Source organism: Antechinus flavipes, chromosome 2, assembly GCF_016432865.1.
Source record: "Antechinus flavipes isolate AdamAnt ecotype Samford, QLD, Australia chromosome 2, AdamAnt_v2, whole genome shotgun sequence".
Taxonomy (NCBI): domain Eukaryota; kingdom Metazoa; phylum Chordata; class Mammalia; order Dasyuromorphia; family Dasyuridae; genus Antechinus; species Antechinus flavipes.
The window spans coordinates 635,506,441-635,531,984 of NC_067399.1; the positions used below are offsets into that span (position 1 = coordinate 635,506,441).

A 25,544-nucleotide genomic window follows, 5' to 3' on the forward strand; every position below is an offset into this window, starting at 1 on the left:
TTGAGCTCCATGATACAAGCAAGTCCCAGGAGATCTAAGTCCTCCAGGTGACCTACAGCACATGAGCATGAGATGACTTCATCTATGACATTCCTATTGCTCAGAAGTGATTCTGAATACTAGAGATTTTTATTCTGAGGATATACAAGAATAAGTAAGTGGTTAGCTTTCTGGTATGGAAAGGAGGACAATTTTGGTTTAATAACAACCTATTGATTGATTTAAAGGATGACTCAGCTATTTCTAAACTAGCTATCAAGCAAATTTTTAGAAGTTTTTGTTTCCTCCTGTATCCTCCTAAAACCTGCTTTTTGTTTGCTCAATACTAAACTGTAAATTTATACACAATTAAAAATAGCAAGATGGCTTAGCAAGTGTATTTTTTGAAGAGTACATTAGATTTTATATAGCAGAAAGTAAAATGGCAATATGAGCCAAGATTGGTGGTAACCTCAAGATTGGGAAGCTTTTCCTAGATTAGTTACTGATTGTCCTTTAATAATTAATTATACAAATCTATGATCCTTTTAGGATGACCTAATTAGTAGAAAATGATTTCGCTTAATTACAGTTGTAAATTAAGTGCACAGAGTTTACCTTTCCAAAATAATTACATATGCCTTATAATGTAAATTATGGTACATTAATTTGTGGACTATCGATTACCCCCTAAATCGAGATCATGACTCATTAAGACAGTTGTTAGAATCACAGTTCTGATAAGCAGATTCCCAACAAAGACAGCTGCATCACATGTTTGCATATATAGCCCTTAAATGACGCAGATAGGCATGTTCAGATTACTGTCATTTATAGGTAAGCCGTAGGCTAGAAAAATTGGTCGTCTTATGCAACCACAATTACACAGGCAAGGGGCCTAAACTTAAAGAGCCAAGTCACTCCAAGACGTCTTGCTTCTCACTACTAGAATCGTTAAGTTTATAGTACAGGCTGTCATCCTAATTACTCTTTTTTTTTTTCTTATGCTAGGAACTAACTATATCTTACATTTAACATATTGCTTTTAATAATCCATTTCTTAGCATCACCCAAATAGAGAAAATCAAAGTTTAACCACCATATTAAGAAAACTCAAGCTGTGCCCACTATGCCAACGAAACACAATAAAAAGGGAAGGACTCTGTAGCATCTTCCTACAGTTTAGGGATACTTCTTTGCTGCAGCTGCTAGTAATTTATTAGGAAAAGTCAGGGAAGGGAAGCAAAATCTGCTGTCGAAGCATAAATAGAAAATTATTAAATGCATAAATACAGATCTTGAACCCGTGTTGGAGGAAAGGGGGAAAAACTGTCTACCTTGAAGTTGAAAAAAAAAAAGGGGGGGGTGATATGACTATGTCAATCAATGGAGAAGAAGCCATCCAATCAAAATGGGGTTCATTCACTAAGTTAAAATAAAACTTTTCAAAGAAACTGTAACCACAGACTGAAATATTTCAAGTGCAATTTTATGAATAAAGCTAACAATTTCCTTAAATGTAAACCAGATTCAAATAAAAATGTAAGCTTGCCATATGCAGAGTTCAGACAACTCCCCTGCCCCACTTCCTTGGTTTTTTTTCTTTTTTTTCTTCTTCTCCTTGCTGTTAGACGACTCTGACTGACCTCAACACTAGTCACTGAGGTAGCTTCTGTACAGTTTCCCAGCAGCCTCCGAGATGTTTCTACTCACTCTCTCCCTCCTCAGAAGTAGGGAGCCCACCCTTAACTGCTCCATGTCCTGCTGCAACAGGGGCTGTGGCTTTGTCAGGCCTCAGCTAGGAGTGAAGGTCTTGGGCTTCATCTCTGAGGCTGATGGCTTCATCATGTTTCCCTCAAGTGTTTTCAATCTTGCCTTTGAGAGTGACCCCTTCTGTGGCTCCTTCTGGTTCCTCTGGCTAACTGCCAGAGGTGTGCAGATGTGGACTGGGAGCAGGTGGCCACAAAGGTAGCCTCCTTGTACTTCAGTCCACCTCTGGCCAGGACAAACACCTTATACCTTGTGATTTATTTAGAAGAATATAAACTACTCTGTGAACGACGGGGCCACACCTGGCCCTCTCTGTTGATTTCTTCTCGCCTTTTACTAAAAGCCTAGAGAAAAGTCAAAAGTAATTTCTGACCTGACTATTCCTGTATTAAGCACTCATTCTTTAGAGTGACAGAAGAATGATCAAATGTCACCGTTTGAAGACACTGAGTATCTGCATCATGAATCATTAGGGGCTTGTGTTATGAGACTAGAATCAGATGCTTGAGATCAGATTAAAATTCAGATCTCCGCAATAACAGATAATATGCATTGAGTATTATAATCTAGCCAACTATAATTATACAATTATTGATGAAGCCACTGTTGATAAACAATAACATGCTTTAGGATATTAATATTTTACAACTAAATGAAGAAAGCTGTTTATTGCCTTCCTCTCCATCCTCTGTTAATAAGATCGACATTGCAGATGTTCATGTAAGCTGTATTGATGTTTAATGGTGCATGATACTCTAGGTGGTTCCCATAACCTTGCTTTGTCTACTATGAGCTGACTCAATTGATATGATAATAGAGAAAAGAGCTGGGCTGGGCAGGCCCAATTTGCATAGCCTTTAAATTTGCCATTATTAGATAGCCAACTGCTCCTAAAAATTCTTTTTCAGTTGTCACTGATGACAAAGTATGACATGAACAGTATAGCAAAATAGTCACCCAGGTTGGGGCATCATTTCTTTGAAGCTTTTGTCCGGCTACTCATCAGTATGCTTCTTAAGGCAACAACCAGTTTTATGAATCCCTCTGTGATCACTTGTTATCTACCAAAGGACCAAGTGGATAGATAACATGCTAAGGACACGGGAAGGTGGGGAGGCCCTTGGAGAGTTTTTGTGGTACAAAGAAAATGATGATGGAAAAACTAAAACTTTTATTTCAACTTCCCTATTTAAGAAAAGAATACTGAACCAATAAACTATAGTAATTTCAGAGCTTTATAGAATTTTTTTACTTAGGATTTTAAGAACATTTTATTAAAAAAGTTCAACAAAACCATCTAATATACTGAACACAATTGACAATCTATGTGCTTACCTTTTGTGGGCATATTTTTAAGAAGACATAAAATATTTTTTAGGAAGAATTAATTTTTTTCTCTTCCTTGTTGAATAATCATGTTCAATTTAATGAGATAGTAAAATTTAAGGCTCTAAAGTGGATTATATTATAAATTATCTTTATAAGATTCATTCAATAAAAATAGGAAAATCAATCTGGGAAATGTTATTGTAAAGCTTTGTAAAAAGCTGCTTCTGTTAAAGGTAATTAAGGGAGAATAAACTCTAATTTATGCAAAAAATAAATACTCAAATGAGCAGGTCTCTATGATGGTCACTAATTTAAATTTAACCCTATTAAAAGCAAACTTCTCTGTGACATCTAGGTTAGAAAATTTGAGTTTGGGATACATAAAGAAATCTAGAAAGACATCAGCTGACTTGAAATGGGCATAAATGAAATTAAAATTCAAAAGAAAGAAGAAGGGAGAATGATTTACTTCTTTTAATTGTTTTACTAGGTGGTTTAAAGGCATTTTGGAGGATTTTTTTTTTTTTTTGATAGGATCTTTCTCTCTCTTTTTTTTTTTTTAAATAACTTTTTATTGATAGAACCCATGCCAGGGTAATTTTTTACAACATTATTCCTTGCACTCACTTCTGTTCAGATTTTTCCCTTCCCTCCCTCCACCCCCCTCCCCCAAATGGTAAGCAGTCCTTTACTTGTTGAATAGGTTACAGTTACAGGTTACAGCTTAGATACAATATATGTGTGTGGAACTGAACAGTTTCTTGTTGCACAGGGAGAATTGGATTCAGAAGGTAGAAATAACCCAGAAAGAAAAACAAAAATGCAAGCAGTTTATATTCATTTCCCAGTGTTCTTTCTTTGGGTGTAGCTGCTTCTGTCCATCCTTGATCAATTGAAACTGAATTAGCTTTCTTTAACAAAGAGATCTACTTCCATCAGACTACATCCTCAAACTGTATTGTTGTTGAAGTGTATAATGATCTCCTGGTTCTGCTCATTTCACTTAGCATCAGTTCATGTAAGTCTCGCCAGTGGAGGATTTTTTTTTTTAACGTTTGTGGGAAATTATAATGAACTGAACTCAAAATGCTGTTACTTATCTGACTGTTTTTGGTTCACAGCTCATGATATGTCTCAATTTGTAAATATGATTTATTAACATTTCATTTTGGTTCTATCCTAGTAAACCTTGAAACTTTAAGGATTTATGATTTTATTAGAGCAGGGATAGTTAATGATCTATTCCTGTACTGACATAGATTGGAATGTCCTTTATAAGATTCAGTTAACTTTAGTTAACGAGTTACTGAGGATTGAAAACAAAAAACCATACCCAGGTAGTCAACTTTCTGGTGATAAGAATGCCAAGAACTGGCCTGGAAAGGTAAGCTCACATGTATCAGCCATTACTTTGAAGATTTTCCAGCTTGGGCAGACTTGCCAAGGAGTGAGTTCTGCTGGGATGGTCTTTGAGAAAACATTCTAAGCTATCCTAATGCCTTGGAGCATCGAACTAGTTGGATAAGAGAAAATAGAGAACTTTTAGAGGAAAATAGACTTATGAACAACCTGCACAAAGATGAATTTTCCCTTCTATCCACTCCACTGCCAAATGAATGAGCAGATGAAGGTCAAAGTGAGTAGATGTAATAAAAGGTAAAAAGGTACAATTAGGTGGTGCCTGGAGTCAAGAAAAGCAGAGTTCAAATCTTCCCTCAGGTGTTTCCTACTAGAACCCTTTTGGAGACTCAGTTTTTTCTTCCATCAATGAAAGTGTTAAACTGGAAGGTCCCAAATGCCTCACCAGCTCTAACTTTCTATGTTCCCATGACAAACAGGAGGAAGGCCAATGCTACATGAGATCTTGGAGCAAATGTGTGCACTTGACCAGGGTGGAGTCCAGCACTCCTTTGAGAAGCGACCTGGCACACCACACAGTTTGCAATCACAATACCAGGAACTTATGATAGATGAGCAAAGAGAAAAATAGTCATTAAGGGAATAGAAAATCTGATTTATGAGTACTGAGGGAAATAACTATGCTGTCCGGATAAGCAACATCTCAAGACCATTGAAATAACCATCCACAAGAGAAGTCCTAGGAGAAACAGGTTGGTTCTCTTTTCGAAGATATGAAGAGATTTCAAGAAATAGAAGGATGAGACCTGGTCTTATCAGTTCTGAAGATTATCAGGACTAATTTAGGGTTATTCACTTAGGGTTATTCAGAGTGAATGTAAGTAGCATCCTGTTCTGGCCAGAAACTCTGAGAATCTTCTCCTTCCAAAATGATATCTGAGTATCTATCTGTCTACCTGTACAGACACATATCTTCAAACACAATCATATATCTACACACACATTTTTTTGACTAGATAAAAGAGGCCATTCTTTACCTTAGTTCTTACTTAACCTTAATCACTGATTGAATGTAATAACATTCCCCCTTTCATCTAGGACCATCTTTAGTTGTCCTGATTTGTATCTTGCCACTGGACCTAGATTGCTTTGGAGGGGGAAACTGAGATAAGTGACCTTGCGCAATCCTCCCTCCCTTAAATTCAATTCATTTGCATGTCATGCATCACTTCTCTGATGTCATGTGCTCCTTTGAAAACAAATGACAAACAAGTACTAAGTATCATAACTTTCCTTAAAGACATATAAAACCTTAAAGTCAAATATGAGTGTTTTGTGTATTACCCACAGTAATCTTGCTCATCTATACAATGCCTTTATAAGACTTGAAGAACAATTTGCTCTTCTTGGGAGAGAATGGAGAAAAATGCAGTTATTTTAAAACATATTGGCTAAGGAACTGATATGGAATGTGAATTCTTTCCTATAAATAAAAAGGAAATTTATAAATTTTTTTTCAGGCCATTTAATAAGGTGCCTTTCTTGTAAAGTTAAACATGCCTCTCTGGCTTAAGGACTCACACAAATTCATATCAGGATCCATTTCATTCCTTGCCTCTAACAGCCCTACGCTCATTCCATTGCTGGTAATTTGAGCATAAGCATTATGAAAATTATTTTTTCTGACCTCCTCTGATGAAGCTGTGGATTGACAATAAGCCATTATTGTTAATTTGACTAGTCTTTAACAATAAAAAATTGAGTCTTAATACTTTAGAAATACGTCCAAACGTATAAACATAAGAATGTGAAAACTTACCCTAAGCAAGAGAAAATGTTGTTAAAATAACATTTCCTACAAGGTAAAATCTCTATTTAAAAAAAAAAAAGAGGATGAATTCTGGGGAAAAAGTTAATTGTCAAAAATATCATTACCAACTTAATTCAAAAAAAGTTTATTAAGTAAGTGCCTATTATGTGGAAAGCACTGTACAAGAGACCAAATAGCACAACTGCCTGTTTCCATGAGCTTTCAGTCTATTGAAGAGAAGGAGACATGACATCGGCCCAAACTAGTACGGTACCAACAATGAACATAAATACAAGTAGAGTATGCAGAGGAGCAAGGGTAAGATGCAGATCACGGGCCCCTTAATAAAGTGTCACTGGCTCAAACTCTTCCCCACTCTCTTTTATTCTAAGTAGGACAATTTTAAATCCCACATGAGGACAAAATCCTCTAGGAAAATGTGTGAGAGTGTACAGGGTGAGAAGAGTCAGTGAAGAATTTCATTAAGATGAGATGAGGAAGGAATCTATGGCAGGCACGAGGATGTGATGAGGAGATGAGCCAAGGCTATATGCAGAAAAGAGTTTTATACTCCATATATCAGGCATTCAATGTTGGAGGTAAATTTCATAAAGATTCAGCTTAGGCAGCTGTCCTGTTCCCTAGATGGTAGTGTCCATATCAGATGACAATTTCTCCTGTAAACACTAATTGGCTTGGAAAGTTTATTTTATTGTATTTTTTTTACCCCCATTTTCTTCTCCTTTCACCTCTCCTGGAATTTCTGTGTAAAATGTTCCATGATATTCTTATGTTTTTTCTTTCTAACATGTCCAACCACAATCCCAACTCATAGATTTAATCACAGATAACCAGAGTTATAAATTCATACTCGTCTCCACCTTGGACAAGATGACATTATCAGAAAGCCATTAATGGTCTGAAACTAAAAGAAAAGCTCATTAATAAGAGCAAAAGTGTACAAAGGTAAAAAAAAAAAAAAAGGGAAGTTTTATTAAAAGTATTGATTATGACCTGGGGCACCAGAGACATTGATTTTCTTGCATCCTTCACAAGGAAAAAAAATGTTCAAATCAACATGGTATTGATTTATTGTAAAACCTACTCAATAGCCAGCTCAGGAGTCACAAACCTCAAGAATCATCATCGTCTAGAATTAGCACTTATATAGACACAATTTTTATGTGTATATCTATAGATACAAATACATATGCACATTTTTATGTGTGTCTATATAGAGACACATAGATAAGATTCAATTAAGTCAGTTAATTTGATTAAGTCTGACCCAAGTCAATATGCACAGTGAAATCTTAGCATTTAGTAGCTGAGTCAGAGAATCTCACCATTGGAGCGAGCCCTTTGAGGTCACCTTCTTCTTCTCTTAGCTAAAGCATGGATCAACCTCTACAACTGAAAGAATCTTGCATGATCCTGTGCACAGGCTGGTTTCCTTTTTTAATGAGATACAATATTGATGAGTATGTCTGTAATGTTTATTGAGGTCACTTTTGGTTCTGAATATCATAAAAGAGAAAAGAAGATCCCCTACTTAGGCGTTTATAGTTTCAAATTTATCTGTTGTGTTTTACTAGGTTAGATGAAGGATCCTTTGAAATTACATATGGAGTCTGGGCCTTTATCACCAGTAAGCCACAAAGGACCAGGATTGCCTTCTTGATTCAGAAAAGCCCTGAGCAGTACTTAGAGCACCTTTTATGGCAAGAGAGGCATTTCTACTACGGATAGGCTGTTGGGTATCAGAGAGGGCTAAAGAGCAACATTGCAGACACAGCTCAACAAACTCCTGATCTTAGCCTGAAGTTGATAACAAAGTGTAGGGTGTCAAGAGGGTGTCATCTGGAGTTAAAGAAAGGGGGTGTTCAGCTCTAGGCTCTCCCATTTCTAACCTCTGATTCTGGGTGAGTCACTTGTGCTGGAGGATGGGGAAAGTCCATGTTTTTGTACGTAGGGGGCAGGAAGCACCAGATACATCAAGGAAAGGCGGGGCTGGGTTAGTTTTAATCTCCATCTCTGACTTAGTAGATTGTTGGGGTGGCAGGTGGAGGGTCTCCTTAGAGGAGTAGAGAGCAAGACAGAGAGGGGCTTCCCACCAGCTGTGCTCCCCAGCAGCAGCTGGGACTGACATCTGTGCTATTGCTTGTGACCCAGGTGCTAGAGGGTCTTCAGGGAACTGATGTTTCATTCATCTGTGATTGGATTGGTCAGGAGTTCTTATTCATAGGGAGATACCCTAGGGAATTCTCATTGCTATGATTCCATTTTAAAGTGACAATCTCACTAATACAGGAGGGCTGCCTTTGACCAGCCTTAAGGAGATTTACTGACCCCTGACATATGGCACAGAAATAATTGGCTGGGAGGGCAGTTTGCCAAACTCTACCATTAGCACAAGGCCTACGGCTGCCCAAAATGAAATCAAATGGAAACGGATATATTTGCATCTCAGAAATGAGAATCAAAGACTTATGGAATCTTGGAACCATAGGATTCCAAGATCACCTTGTCCAACACTCCAATTGGAAGTGATACGAATTGTTCAAAGTCACCAGTTAACAATAAGTGGCAGAGAAGGTAGCGTGGATCAATGGATTTGACCACAGACTAGAGGCTAAGGCTGGGAAGTCTTGCTCATATTCCAGATCCCCCTACACTTAGGTAAATTGATAAGATTAAGAGTGTTTCCAGGCTACATCATCTCTTTCTGTGTTAAGGATATCTGGAACAAACATGAATGGTGATAGTTAGACTCTAGCACATAATCAGCCACTCAGGCTCACCAAATCAATTGGCTTGTAGATCTCAGCTGCCACATCAGTGAGAAAGGAAAGGAAGCAACTTTTGTGCCAAGTTCTGAAACCAGACAGCCAAGTTTGGTGTTGTTATCTAGAGAGTCATTGAGAATAAATTCTGAATTCCACTTGGATCAGGATTTGGGTACAGTTTCTTTGAATTTATGTGATTGTGAATTTATAATTATTATTAACTAATAGCATGAATCCAACAGTTTCTGATCATTGGGTATCACTGACTGAGGCTCCTGGTCTCTGTTTTTACAAAGAGATGGAACTTTGGCCTGACCAAGTGGGAACTTTCTAGGAAAATTCCTGGACTTGAGATTCAGTAGAACAGTAGCAGCCCTGAGAGCCTTCTGGCGGATGCCAGTCCTGTGTGGAGACTGCCAGCCTTGTCATTCATTAACACATAATTATAGACTTTCGGCATTAGCTGATGCTTGGTGATTCCCGAAACAACAGTATTTTAAAACAATTGAAAGAGAAATTAATTTAAATAATTAGAACAGGGCCTCTTGAGTGTTCCACATGTGTGCAAGAATTTTTTCCTGCTGAGATCAGAAAAATCTTCATGCAGAGGACTTAGCTTTTCTTTCAGGAGACACCAATCTTGAGCCAGACTGTCTCAGGACTTAGAAATTAATGATTGGATTTTTTTTTTTTTTTTTGCTTTTAAGAGCCCATATTAGGGACTGGAATGTTTGGAAAGCTAGTATCAGTCTAGAAAGACATTTCAAGTGATTTTCTAGTTGCTGCTGGAATAAAATGAGTGTTTTGTCCTAGGTTGTTTATCCTCTTCTCCTGGCTTCCAAGTCATCTGGGGTCATCACTTTCTCCTTGAACCTTACAGCTAATCAGTTGCCAAATCCCATTAATTTCTTCTCTGAAAGATCCCTTGAATCCATATCTTTCAGTAATTACTACTCAAGTTCAGCCTCAGATTACCTAAGTCCTGGATGATACGCAATATACTTTTAACAGCTCAGTGGCCTCTCTCCATCTTCTCCCCTGGCAGAAGTTGAGATCTTAGTCAAATCTTTGATTGAGCTCCTCTACTCAAAATCTTTCTAGGGCTTCCCTTTGCCTACTGAACAAAGTCCAAAGTCTGTTGCCTGGAATTCAAAGTCCTTCACAATCTGGCACAAACAGATTTTTTTCAGCCTTATTATTTACATTGCTCTCCTTTAAGAACCCTCCAGTTTTGGCCAAACTGGGTGGCTTACACTATTTCCCAAACACTTTGCTGCCTCTATCTTGGCTCATATTGTCTTCCTAGAAAGTTTTCCCTTTCTACTTGTACAAAGCTCCCTTCCCTTACAAATTCCAGCTCTGATAGTCTCCACATTACAAAGTCTTCTGCTACCTTGCAGCTGGAAGGGGCTCTCTCTCTGAATTCTATCTTGTATCATTCATCTGGCACTCATTAATACCTCTTTGTATCGTTCTGAGCCATAACCCATCCTATGTCTCTCATTATAGTCTACGCTTCTTGAGGACTAGGACTATGTCATATGCATCTTTCTACCTCCATAGCATCAGGAACATTTAATGAATATGCTGAATGAACAAAAGTATAAATATAGAGTGATTTACATGGGAAAAGCACCTCTTAAACCCCAATAATCTTGAGTACTTCATCCATCTCCCTCTCATTTTCTGTGAATCTTCTATTTCCATTTGGAACTTTTAGGTGGCTCCAATGTCTGTGGGTGAAGTATCTTCCTGGACTCTGGTTGTCATGCTGGTGGAGCAGGAATTGAGCAAGTTTCCAAAGAACAGAGAACAACTGTCTCAAAATTTTGCTTTTGACTAGACTGGTACATAGAACAAGAACACATGAAGATCCTGGGGACATGTCTGCCTGCACTGCTCACATGGATAAAACATGTAGTTAACACATGCCTCTCTAACTACATCAAAAACTGGGTAAAACTCAGCAAGCTAGGAGAAAAGAGATAGTAATGGTTTGAAGATGGAACAGTCTTCCATGTATGACTGCATTTAGTGATATTAACTAAAAGAGATCTAGGAGCAAAAGTCAATGCTGCCAACAGTGATAAATGTTTCTGTGTTTTATAGACAAGCCCACAAGTGGCAAGCTGGGCTATGTGGTCAAAGTGGTCAAAGAAAACCAAGAACGACTTCATGTGCTGGAAGACAAGCAACTAAGTTTTAATTGACTTAATAATGGAGCACTTCTATGTGTCTCAAATTGTATACACTTATCCTTGGTAGAACAGTGTTAAGACATAAACTGATAAATGTCCACCCATTTTAGATGAAAACTCTTTGATGTATGCCTTGGTGTCATTTGCTATAGGGACCTAGGTGCCAGTTCACTAATGGCTCTCAGAGCAAAGCAGACTCAAAGAATGATTACCTATTCTGTTCCTCATTGCCAAATAACTACCTAAGAAGCTGAATTGTTGGCAAGAAGACTTGACCATTTACTGGGTTGAGTGGCAAATGGTGAGTCTTACCAGAAAGAAGCACAGAACATTACAGTCATGTTTCTCTAACAGGAGCCAGTCCCACCCATTCAGAGTACCAGATCATTTGAGTGTAGCACAGCTCTGGGCTACATCTCCACGTCTAGGGTAGATTCTCTAGACCTACCCTAAGTTGAAATTACTCTGTGGGTCTGCAATCCTAAAGTTATAGTTTATTAGGTCCTACCAACATTTGTTTACCTCTCTATAATTAATCAAAGGATACAATTAGCTTAATGCAAGGTCATTTACTGAAATAGCACAGTAAAAAGATTTACCAAATATCCTTCCAACCTCAATAAATTTGGGCTATATGCTCTCCCACAAAAATATAGACCATTAATGGAGTGAGCAAGCAGGAAGAATTAGGTGCGAAAGGTCTGAATGTGGTGAACACCCACGGAACTCCCATCGGTGATAAAGGCCTTGGCGTTCTGCTTCTTGGTGGGGCATTCCCTGATGGGTTCACTGGTCTGCTCTCTACCAGGCCCAGTGTTCCTTGCAGTTAGTCAGTTTGTAGATTTAGTTTCCAGCTAAGCTACCATCCTCGGCTTGGCTCCTTACAAAAGAGCCCAGACCCTTTGCCCTAAGCCCAGTAGAAAGCCCTTCTGGAAGTGCTGGAGCCTGGGATCTCTCAGCTGGGGTCCAGCAGCATCCCATGTCCATGTGTTATCCCCAAATGTAATCTCTTTGTAGGATGCAGTTCAGGAAGCAATATCCTTGAATTCTCTCCTCAGGCTGGGTACAAGATCATTTGAGTCTTGCCTATAGTTAGAGGATTCTATTGTTAGACATCATTGCCAATTGAGGGAAGGATGGGGAGGAGAGGAGAAAATTCCATCCTATTTTACTTGGCCTTGTAAGAAGCTCAATTAAGAGCATCTTCCCTCAAGGTGATTGATACACTAAAGTGATTTCCTTATTTTTAATCTCTTAAAATTTCCCTTTTGCCTATTTAAGTGAGAGAGCAGCAAAAAGGCACTGAGACAATCCAAACTCAGGGGCAAATCCACTGTCTATGGACATGTTTTCTGACTCTTGGAAAAATGCAAACAAGTCACTCAAAATCAGATGCCCTTAAAAGCTGAAAACAGCTTTTTGTAATTTTTTTTTTTGTAATTTTGTACTTTTATAAAGTAGATGAAGGTGCTCAACTGATCCAAATCTGATCAAACCACTGTTAGATTAGAGACCTATAGTCACACACAAAGAACAATCCTAGAATGATCTAACTAACTGGGCCAAGCAGCTTCCTGATAGCTAGTCTTTCTCAAGATATGGCATCCTTTAGTAGTTTCCACTGCTGATAAGACACAGAAATAATTTCATAGTTCTCATAGGAATAGAATTTTTCAAATCAATTTAAACTATTTACTCTCGAGATTTTTTCCCCCCCAAACAACAAATACTCCAATATTCCATGAGAACAAAGTAATCTCACTTGAATAGGTGCCTTCTTCACTGTGCCATACTGTAACCCATCCATGCCGAACTGGTCTGGATAATCCTTGTCTGTGTCCTCTCATAAGTCAATACTAGGTTTGAAACAAGAGCTAAATTACATATAATTATACCAAGATATCTTTGATATTTGAGTATTTGATCTTGTCTCAGAAATATTTATTCCATCTTGTTGGCCAGCAGACTTCCTTAGTTGTTCTCTTTCTTCTTCCTCAAGTATACTCTTTAGATTAATGTCTTAGAAATGTGAATAATTCTATTTCCAAAGAATAAACAAATGAAAAGCATTTATTAGTGTTTAGGTACTGTGCCAAACTCTGGGGATTGGAATATACAAAAAGCAAAGATTCAGTCCTCAAGAATCTTATATTCTAAAGAGAAATTTAATCTACTCAGTAGAATATTGGCCAGAGAAGGGGCTTTTGGGTTGGGGAGTCACAGGGATGGTGAAATACATCTGGAGAATATGACTCACATCCCCTTTCCAGAAACAATGGTAGCACTAAATGGGCTTCTTTTTTTGGAGAGGTAGAAAATGGAAAGGGTGAGAGCAGGGTGGATGACAAAGATGGCTGGGTGCAGCTAGATGGAATGGGAAGCAAAGCCTAGTTTGAGGCTGGCTACAAATAAAGAACAGGTGAATTTGTGCTTTCTTATTTACTCACCAATCAAGACAGCTCACCCCCAGGGCAAAAGTTCCAAAGCGTGGAAAATTATCTCAGATACATATTTACATTCCCATAGATACACATTTCAGATTTCACATACTGACAGCCTGGATCAGTAGCAGGTTTTGTTTTGTTTTTCCTGAAATACTATTTCTAACCTCTATGGGCCCAATAGTAGTATTCCTGTGTTTTCACCAATGGCTGTGATATCTCCCAATTTAGTATCATCTGCAAATTTCATTAATGTGCTATTTACTCCTTCTTGATCATTAAAAAAATGCTTAATACGATTCTAGCCAGCACTGACTTCTGTGCCACTATGCTACAAGCCTCCTCCTCAACTGAATTCATTAGCCTTTTGCATTACTCTATTTATCATCTTTAAACCAAACCAATCTTGGATCTTTCAAGGGATTGTCCCTAGTTCTTTCACTGAGAGTCATGTAGTTCTTTCTATCATTTTTTTTAACCCTATTAAATTTTTTCTAAAATTCTATACAGTTGTTTATTGCCAATGATCTCTTAGAATAACATAGTTTGGCTCTTTATCTTTATCTTTATCACAATCTTTAACAAATTGTGAACGTATGTATATGAATGTAATGTAATACTATTGTGGCATAAGAAAATGATGAGCAGGTGATTTCAGAAAGACCTGAAAAGCCTTACATGAACTGATGAGGAGGGAAGTGAGCAGAACCAAGAGATATTATAGACTAAAACAGTATCGCATGATGATTAGCTTTGATAGTCATACATTTAAGACTATTCCGAAAGACTCATGATGGAAAATGCCATCCGCATTCACAGAAAGAACTATGGGGTTTGAATAGAGATGAAAGCATAGTATTTTCAGTTTTTTTTTTTTTCCTTTCTCATGATTTCCCCCTTTTGTTCTGATTCTTTTTTCACAACAAGACTAATGTGGAAATATGCTAAATATGTTTGTACACGTATAACCAATATCAAGATTGCTTGCTGTCCTGGGGAAGGGAGGAGCAAGAGGGAAAGAGAAAAAAAAAATCAAGCTCAATTTTATAAAAGTAAATGTTGAAAACTACATTTACACATAATTGAAAAAATACTGTTAAATGGGGAAAATAATAAAACCAAAACCAAAACCAAATCTAAACCAAAGCTCTATGATTGGCCAGGGTGTTTATTTGGGCCCAGATTAAACTCTCCTTCCTCTCTAAAATCTACTCTGAACATTTCAGCCCCAACAGGATCTCTCTCTCTTCTAAATTCTTCTAGAATTCACTGCTAGAGCACCAGCTTGGAAGTCAGGAGGATTTAAGTTCAAATCTGGCCTCAGACATTTAACAGTTCCTGGCTGTGTGATCCTGGGCAAGTCAATTTTTTAAAAATAACTTTTTATTGACAGAACCCATGCCAGGGTAATTTTTTACAACATTATCCCTTGCGCTCACTTCTGTTCGGATTTTTCCCCTCCCTCTCTCTACCCCCTCCCTCAGATGGCAAGCAGTCCTTTACATGTTGAATGGGTTACAGTATATCCTAGATACAATGTATGTGTGCAGAACCGAACAGTTTTCTTGTTGCACAGGGAGAATTGGATTCAGAAGGTAGAAATAACCCGGGAAGGAAAACAAAAATGCAAGCAGCTTATATTCATTTCCCAGTGTTCTTTCTTTGGGTGTAGCTGCTTCTGTCCATCCTTGATCAATTGGAACTGAATTAGTTCTCTTTATTGAAGAGATCCACTTCCATCAGAATACATCCTCAAACAGTATCATTGTTGAGGTATATAATGATCTCCTGGTTCTGCTCATTTCACTCAGCATCAGTTCATGTAAGTCTCGCCAGTCCTCTCTGTATTCATCCTGCTTGTCATTTCTTACAGAACAATAATATTCCATAACGTTCATATACCACAATTTATTCAACCATTCTCCAATTGATGGGCATCCATTCATTTTCCAGCTTCTAGCCACTAAAAACAGGACTGCTGGGCAAGTCACTTAACTCCAATTGGCTCAGGAAAAAAAAAAAAAGCTATACTGTTTGTAGTACTATGGAGTTAGAGGCATCTAGATGATGCAGAGGTGGAGTGCTGAACCTGGAGTTTTCAAATGCACCTTCACATATTTACTAGCTGGGTAATTATGGGAAAGTCACTTAACCTGCCTCTGTTTTCCCAACCTTAAAATAAGGGTAATAGTAGCATCTTTCCAGGGCTGCTATGAGGATCAAATAAAATCTTTGTAAAGTACTCTGCAAACCTTAGAGTAGCATACAAATGCTCATCATGCTAACATTTAATCCTATTGCAAGAACAATATTGTATGGGATTAAGTGCTAGACTTGAAACCAGAAAGCCTGAATTAAAATTCTTTCTCTAGCACTTATCAGCTAGGCAACTATGGACGCTTTCTTAAGAGTTGACCCTTACTCGGGTAGATGGAATCTCTCCCTTTTGGCAAAACCATGACAGAAGCCTTTACCTGTGCTGGGCACCTGCCCTACCTCGGTGTTCTATACCATGAAGCAGAAACAGAGCTGTCCTCCTCCTGGCCAACTTGTCAGCAAGGCTTTTTCAAACTCAGCTTCTTTTGACCTTCCATGAGCTGGTGACAATTCAATTCTACCCTCTTGAACAACAGGGACTAAGTCTCTCTCCTCCTCACCACGGCAGTGCTTCTCTTGCTGTGGGAGAATGACCATGTCTCCTTTCCAACTATTCTTCATCTGAGCTGTTTCAAGATCTTTTCCTCCCCTTGGTATTGTCCACTGGATGCTCTCTTTCTAACGGGGAGCTCAGAAATGCACCCAGCATTCCAGATCCACAGATGTGGGGAGCACGGTGCTTCCCATGATCATCACCATGATGGTTAACTGAACTGTTTCCCTTCCCCACCCTCTTTCTTGTGATCTAAGGATCATTAGCCAGTGAGAAGGATATACAGTTTAGTAAGTTCTGAGGCTGCTTGTTTCCCATCCTGGTACTGTGCCTGCCTGACCCACAGTTGGTGCTTAGTCGATGCTGGCTGATTGAAGGCAGGAGCCTGTCTGGAAAGCTAAACCCCAAGCTTGTTCCCCCTGCAGTATCAGACTGGTGGGCCATTCTCAGGTCCTGGCTAATGTGCCTGTTCAGAGGTTCTCCCCCCACTCCCATGCCCCCAGCAATAGCTGTTAATCTCTGAGTGGGCCACTGGATTTCTCTTATCCCATTCTGGAAACACTGGAGAAAAGGATGGAGTCCAGTCCACCCTCTTACTGAAGAAGCTTTTTGGAATGTCTTCTACACTTAGGGTGAGACCTAGATTCCTCAAAAATCTTGGTTGAGGGCACGGCTAAGCCCCTCATCTAAAAAGCGTGTGCCCTTCTCCTTTATTTGCTGGCGAAGGCACAGTGAACTTCTCTTTCCCACATGGACTTCACAAGGACAAGGACTGTGTTTAATTCATCTTTGTATCCCCTGCAGTGCCTGGCACTGTCCCTTGCATTCAGTAAATGCTTGCTGCATAAATGAATGAGTGAATAAATGAAAAGATAAAGGAGTGAATGAATAACCATCTATGGCTTGGGCTCTTCAAATAGTTCCATTATGTTTGGTGTCTTGTACCAATGTGGCTGTTGAGATTGTTATAGTACTTAAACTCTGGGGATACTCACACTGTATGAACTTGGAAAAAGGAGTGGGGAAGAAAGGGAGAAAAAACGTTGGGGGAGAATGTGAGCTTGCTATTCCTCCTAGCCTACAATCTTGGTTCAAGGACTTTAAGACATACACAGGGAAAATTCTCTAATCCTAAACAAGTATGCTTCTAAAAGAGGTTAAGAAACCAAAGGTTAAAAATATTCAGGCACTAACAGTACATAAAGAACAATGCTGGTTACACATATAAGCTGACCTGTCCCAGAGGCTCTGTTCCTCTTATACAAATAGTAACAGAATAATAAAATAAAAAAAGAATCCAGATGGACCTTTGGAGTTGATTGCAATGAGATGTGACTTATAATGACATAATGAAATCCTGCCCAATTGAACACCTTTCATTGGAGAATCCCAAAAGACCATTAACATGAAGATGATTAGAAACTAGTAAACAAAAGCAGAGAAATTCAGGGACTCTTGGCCATGCTTAGGGATAAACCTTAGAGTTTTGGCTCCCAGGGAATAGCCCTACAGGTAATCTGAGCTGCTAGGGTCAATAAGCTTGGGGAACAGTGTCAACTGAAGCCTGAATGAAGATATTTGGTTTGCACTGGACAAGCCTGTTTCATTTTAATAATCTGGAGGCAATCTTTTTTTTCCTTAAATGAAGGAAATTTTTAGCTGTTCAGTTGTCTGAATCAGACTATTCCACCACACCCCCAAAGATTTTCATCTGGACTGAAAACTTAACACTCCATGTTTCAGCCAAAAGAAAAATTTGCAGCCAAGTTGTAAATCTCTGAAAAAAAAAAGATGTATTTTAGCAACTAATTGAAATGCAGAAGGAACACTCACCAGTCACAAATAGTAATTATCTTCAAAAAGTTAGTAATGTGCCACTTTAATTAAATATCAATTTATAACCATAATTTCAAGAGCTATTGAATTGCAGCAATTGATTATTTAGAGTTTTAAAATGAAATGAATAAATGAATTCTCTAAGAATAATTTAGGCTAATGTGTGTATACATTTATAAACACGTGTAGATGCATGTAATTTTCTACACACATGCCTGTATGGGAACATCCTTTGACAACATGCTTTGACATCAGAAAGTTTTCAGATTCTTAGAAAGTCTAACTATGGAGCAGCTTCAGCTGTGGAAACCTCTTTGGCACAAGACCCAAGGCATTCTGAGATATCAAGAGTGGAAAAGTTCATTGGACTGGATACAAGGCATTAATTCATCTGATATAAGGGGGAGAGCTCTTTGTGGAACTCTCCAGGGTCTTTCTACAGGAAGAGAGTTTTAGTCATATTTCTGCTAGCACCTCTACCTATTTAACTGGGGCTTTGCTCACCCTACCAACAAGGCTATACATCTGAAGCCATCATCATTCCTTCCAAAGTATACTCTGAGGAACAATGAATAGAGGAGGCAGTACGGGTCAGTGGAAAGAACACTGGCCAGACAAAATGTGGGATTTAGCTCTAACTCTGTCTCTGTTTTGAGGCAACTTTGATGAAAATATTTAACCTTTCTGGGCCTTAGTTTCCTTATTGTAAGATGCAAAGTTGGTGGAACTGAATGGTTTCCAAGGTCCCCTGAAAATCTAAATTGTTTTACCTTCTTTGGTGGTGAACTCCCAAACCCTTCCTAGTTTCCTACCAAACATAAGGCAAAGAGAGGCACTAGTCCAACAATAGCAGGGAGAATCTACAGTTCATGGCACCGGTCTTACTAAAGCATACCAGGAACGTACATGCTGGTATACCTGAGATTTCTGTTCTGCTCTCAGTCTTGCTGACATATTTAGTGTGTGACTACAACATTCAGGCTGTGGGATAAGATATTATTACTACTTAGTGTATCAGGTTTTGAGATGGAAGGGATCTCTCATAAGCAATCTCTTTTTTCAGATGAAGAAACTGAGAATTGAGGTTGAGGGAGCTTAAGTAACTCACTCAACATCCCGCAGGTACTGATCACCCAGAGGTAGGATTTGAACCCAGGTTTTCTGATTTTAGAGTTAGGGCTTTTCCCATAATGCCACATTACTCCCATAATGCTCAGAGTTGCTGTGAGGAAGGCACTTTACAAACTATATTGCTAAATAAATGTCAGTTATTATTATCATTATTATAACAAAAATTTACCAACTGAAGATCTTCTGGCTAAGAAACTCCACTCCCTAGTACACTTTGGTACACTTACTCCAGTGTTCATTTTCAACTCAATCCAATAAGAAGATGAAGTTTTTTGAAGGTATCATTTGATGAGTAGTATTTACTGCCTTGTGGCTAATGAAAGGCTTTGCCTTTATGGAGGGGGAACATTTTAAAAAATGAAACATGAGCTGATCATTGAGATCTAGGCAAAAAAGGGCTTTCTCTTTAAAATCTCACCTGACAAATTGTATTTTTTTTCATGAATGCCTAACAAAGACATCTGGAATGAATGACACTGAGTTTTACTTACACTGTCACCAATCCTTACCAGAAAGAACAGCATTTAGAATTGGTTGGATTGTGGTATAGACATGATTTGAGAATGATTTGTAATAACATTTTATAGCAACAAAAGTCATTGTGAAGAAATGGTATTATTCTTCTACCTACTGAGATTGTTTTCCTTTGAGGGCTCATATTTTCTGGTGGGAGGTTCCCATGCTTTGCATTTCTCAGGAACTGTAAAACATGCTGGTATTTGGTTTTTCCCATAATCTAACAACTACACTAGTAGATAGGCTTCAAGCTTCCCAGAGGGCCTAGGAACATCAAGCCAGATCTTCATTGTTTAATTTTACTGAAATGGCAGAGATTATGGTGAATCCACTGCCTCAAAGGATAAAGTTTCTTGAGGTTAGAGATTATTTCCATCTGACAAGAATTATAGATTACTACATAGAACAAATAGATGCTTAATACTTTTTGATTGATTTCTAAGTAGCCAACACTCACCAATCCCTCCTGCCATTCTGTGATTTTTGAGAAAGGCTATTTCCATGACCACTTTCTTTCTCTTAAGAACTGAAATAAACTTTTGAGATCTTCTCATTCATTTATTTTATAAACATTTATTAAGTGCCTATGGTGTGTAAAACATTATGCTAGTCAATGGGAGAGCTACAAATAAAAACAAATATGATTCTACCCTACTCTTTAAGAGCTTACCATGGCAGATAAGACACAGATAAATAAAATGCAAATAGGAAGGTGACAAGGTAGGAGAGGACAAAGTGCTGTGATCACAGACTGTGTTTTGTAAGAACTACAATTCAATCAGTTCAGGCATATGAACAAATGAATAAATGAATGAAAATGCATTTATTAATCACTTGCTCTATGTAAAGCTGTAGAAATTTAAACTCCCTGAATATTAGACTCACTGAATAGCACAAGGACTCTAAACTGAAGATTAGTAAGTAAGCCAAAATAAGCCAAAAATTGAATTCTTGAGAGTCAGTGAATTTTAGTAGGAAGAGTGTTGAATTTAAGGTAGAAGACTTAAGTTAGAGTCTTAGTACCTACACTTAATTAGCTATATGACTGTGGATAAATCATTAACTTCTTGGAATTTAAATTTCCTGATTTTTGAAGTTAAAACAATAATGCCTACCTCACAGAGTCATTGTAGGGTAAGCCCTTTTAACTAGTAAAGTACTGTGGCCTTCATTTTTCCTTGGAAGGAAATGGATGGATCTCCTTAAATAAGTACCCATGTGACTAATCAAACTGCTCAATACTCAAGACTGATTACAAATGGTAAAACAGAATTACCAGCTCTTTCCCTTGATCCCCATAAAGCTTCTGGTCCTAGCATAGCATGCTAGAACTAAAGTATTGCTCACTGAGCGATGAATGATAGATGCTTAAACAACTACTTTGTCATGAGCTTGTGGGCTGAAATGAAACAGGGTAGATAGGACAAATATTTTAAGCCTTCAATGACATGCCATCTTCTATGTTCTAGCTATGAGATTCTCACTGACATGCAATCTCATATGTTCACATCTGTGAGCTTTTGGGAACCATAAGCAATGGAGAGTTTGAAGTCAGAATGGCAGGAGCTCAACAAAAGCCTCCGCATGCAAATCTAAGTCTAAGCAGAAAACATGGACAGGATCCCTTAACATTCCCAGAAGCTTAGGCTCTTAGACCTCGAGCAAACCTTAAAAAACAAAACAAAACAAAACACCCCGTTTCCTCAACGATCTCAAAGATCACTTACATTGAGGCCCACATGCCACTTCCAATAAGAGTCACCTGTCACACGAAATGGCCATCATCAGTTAGGCTGCCTCCAATCTACCTCTCAGATTTTACATTTACATTGTTTGCTTCTGTCATTTTTTTAGTTTTACATAGTTTTAAGTCATGCTGGATGTGGGGTTAGAATGGAAATGCTAGAGAAAATGATTATAATGATATAATTATAAGACATCTAGTTCAATTCTGGATGTGCTGAACTAGGTATTCAGGGTGGGGGACAAGAAAGGATTGACTGAACAATTATTGCTAAACATAGTAGTGATGATTTCTATGTAGTCCACAGTGTAAGGTTTAAGGCATGAGTACTAATTAGTGTTTTAATAAGTGTGTTAACTCTGCCCTGTACCGTTCTAGAATACCACAGTATGGTAAATTAAGGGACATTCTTCTCTCCCCCTCCCCTCCCCCCCCAATCTTCTTTCATTAGTATTTTAATGGTAGGAGGTGGGGAAAAGCTGATCCATATTCAGGAGGAGAGGAGGGGAAAACAATAACAAATTGGCATCTCTTCTGAGAATTGCCCCACAGGCCAAGCATTTTTATGTTCTTAATCATTATTAAATGACTTAACATGACACCCAGAGCCTGGCGAATGATTGCATCCTGACATGAGAACGAATTACAAATGAAATGAAAGATCAAGCCGTATTAGAGGACTGCCTCTGGGAAATGAAAATCTTTAATTCTCTTTTATTATTGACATTTATTTGGCTGCCATGAATAACAACATAGCAAAGAGATTCAGCTCTGCTGGTGCACTGAATAGCTTATCCCAGGGCTCAAAACTGCATTAACATTTATCATGTTTGCTTTTGTAGCTGACACTGCCGCACAGATTCTCGATCCATCTTGTATTTATCATGCAGCACAGATATAGTGCAGCCTCTAATTTAAGTTCATTTTCATATGGTAAGAACAGCAAAGATTAGCAAATGTCCTTCAAATAAGCTCCTGGTTGTAAACATTTCCAAGGGTGGATTAATAGATTTGTTAACAAGATCGGTTTAAAGAATAAAATGAGTGCACGAGACAAATTCAATTGCTGGATAAGAGTGAAAATTTTAAAGGTTTCAGTTTTGGAAAGGACTTGCAAAGTCACACTGGAAAAGCTGCTGTTACTGTGGTTTGCCTCATTCAAATATACAAACCCTCTAGAAGAAATGTCTTCATAGAAATCAACCAGAGAGCATTTTATTGCCTTCAAAAGAGTTTTCGATAGCTCCTATGAGATGGAGGAGTGTGTGTATGTGGGGGTTGTGGGTGAGTGAGGAAGAGAGGGACAGAGGAGGTGGGGTTAGCCAGGTACTGTTTTTTTTCAAAACAGTATTTATTGAACAACTAGAATAGGCCACTTGATAAAGGTGGAAAATTTTAGACAGTTCTATCGGGTGAGTTTAGTAGGGACAGATAGCCTTTCACTATGAATTCTTCCCTTCAACTGCAGAAATCAACAAACTGAAAGGGTTTTTCATTCCTTGCAGTGATAAAAGGAGACCTGGCCCTGTGATTTTGTTTATGCTTTTCTTTTTGCATGGAAAAACCTTCCTCTCTAGCACCTGGTCCTTTACCTCCCACTCATACTGGAAAGCCCAGAATGAAAAGTCTTACTTCCTCTATTTGTTCCTCCACTTAAGCCTTCATTGATCTCTCCCTACACGGAATCCCCAGAGCACTTAAAAATCATTACATTGCATTGCAGAGTTGGAGGAGATCTCCAAGATCTCCAAGGTGATCTAGTTCAAGCAAACTTTCAATCTCATACATGTCATCCCCAAGAGCAGATCTTGTACACCTTAAAGAGCCCATTCCATTATTGTACAGTGCCCATGATTAGGAAAAGTTCTGCTACCTTGTCAACCTTGGTTTTTCCCCAAAACCTTTTTAAAAGATATATCTTTCATAATTCTAACAGATGTGTGAAAGATCCATCTGCATCTAGAGAGAGAACAATGGAGACTAACTGATTGTGGATCAAGCATTTTCACCTTTTTGTTGTTTGTTTGCTTTTTTTTTCTCATTTTTTTTCTTTCTTTCACCTTTTGATCTGATTTTTCTTGTGCAGCATGACGAATATGGAAATATGTTTAAAAGAACTGCACATGTTTAATCTATATCAGATTGATTGCTGTCTATAGGGAAGGAGAGGGAGAAAAATTTTGGAACACAAGGTTTTTGCAAAGGTGAATGTTGAAAACTATCTTTGCATGTATCTGGAAAAAAAAAGCTATTTTTAAAAAGGATAATTTTTATAAACAATCATGGTAACTAGCTCAGGAAGGACATGGTTTATGATCCACAACAAACAGTATACAACAATTTTCAAACTCCACTCCAAAAACTACCAAAACCATAATAAAGCCACTCTAAAATTCAAGGAAAAATTTTTGCTCTATCCTTTAAATGAGGAAAACTAAAAGTGAGAGTGGCCATTTTCACATTTAGCATATGCTGAACAAGTTTTCATAAACTTACCTGGACTCTGAATCATTGAAATGAAAACTGCTTACTTAATTCGTACTTGGAAAAAAAAAGATCCTCAATATAAAACAAAGGAAGTGGAGCTCTTTTGAAAGAGGTCATGTCAGAGCCACTGTTGCAGACCAGGCTGGCCTTCTATATAATCTGGGGGTATGCAATGTTCCTTTAGTCACTGCTCCTAACCCCTGCCCCTGAGGGCTAACCACAAATGAAACAATTTTCAAATATCTGAAGAGAGTCATCTTATTCTAGCCACCTCCACAAATTCTCTGTTTGCTTAACCAAGTATCTTCATATCTTTCCACTAATTTTCATATGACATAGTTTGACAAGGACCCACCTTCATTATCTTGGCTGCCCTTCCATCTGTCAATGTTGATACTAAAATCTGGCATCTATAAACAGAAATGATACTCCCAAGTGGTCTGATAAAAGCCAGTTAGTAAGATTATTGCCTCCTTCACTTTTGGGAAGGAAAAAAATTTAAAATTAAAAAAATTTTTTAAAGGTACAACAAGTTATTTTTTTTCTTTCCCACCCCAATTCCCAATTAAAAAAAGGAAAAACCAACACCCTTGTAAACATATATGTAGTTTAACAAAACAAATTCCAACATTGGATATATCATCTAAGCAACCTATGTCTCATTCTGTACCCGATGTCTGGGTGAATATAATTTAGCTTTTCTTTATAAATGTGCCATAGTCTTTATAATTTTGTTTTGCAAGTTTACATTACATTACAGGCAATAAATAGTCCTTTGATGAGTGTTACTGTGTCCAATGAGTTCCTTCCCTAACTAGACTGAAAGTTCCTTGAGGGAAGGGGCCACTTGCTCTGTTATAATAATGGGTTGACAGCACAGGACTTGGAATCTGAAAGACCTGAGTTAAAATCCTGCCTTAGAGACTTACCAGTTGGGTGATGTCTGGCAAATGATTTTGTCTGCCTTGGTTTCCTGATTTATGAATTTGGAGATAATAATGCCTTCCTGCTAGGGTTTTTGTAAGATCAAATAAGATAATATTTGGAAAGTTCTTTGATACCATAAAGCACTATCAAAATGCTTGCTATTCTTATTACCTAGAGAACTTATTTCATGTTCAATCAAGTGATAGATTTAATCCAGATGCTTAATCAAATGCAAATGAAAGAGAAGAGCCACCATACCGACACCACTACTATTCACATTGCTTTTAACAATGACCAGCAAGCTGGCTAAAGCACCTCTTCTAACTTTTCCACAAAAGGTTATGACACAGAAAGTGGAGGAAAAGTACAAAGGAGAATTTTGATTCTAAAGCATCAAGCCTGGAAATTCACTCAATCCTGGATTTCACTCCTTCATTTTCTCAAAAGCTCAAACTTACCACACGAAAGAAGTAACAACTGCTTTACCAGGAAAGAGTGTTTCCAGTTCTCAGCAAAGACATTTAGATGGATGAAAAAAATCGCACATCAGAAAAATTGAAATAAATCACAGTTTTAGGATT

The 25,544-nt window shown here is 38.0% G+C and overlaps 1 protein-coding gene across 4 annotated transcripts in view; it reads right to left on the minus strand.

Annotated features, from left to right (window-relative positions):
* ADK (adenosine kinase) overlaps window positions 1-25,544 on the minus strand; it is a 692,586-nt gene that overhangs the window by 100,202 nt on the left and 566,840 nt on the right. The gene's annotated exons all lie outside the window — the stretch shown is intronic.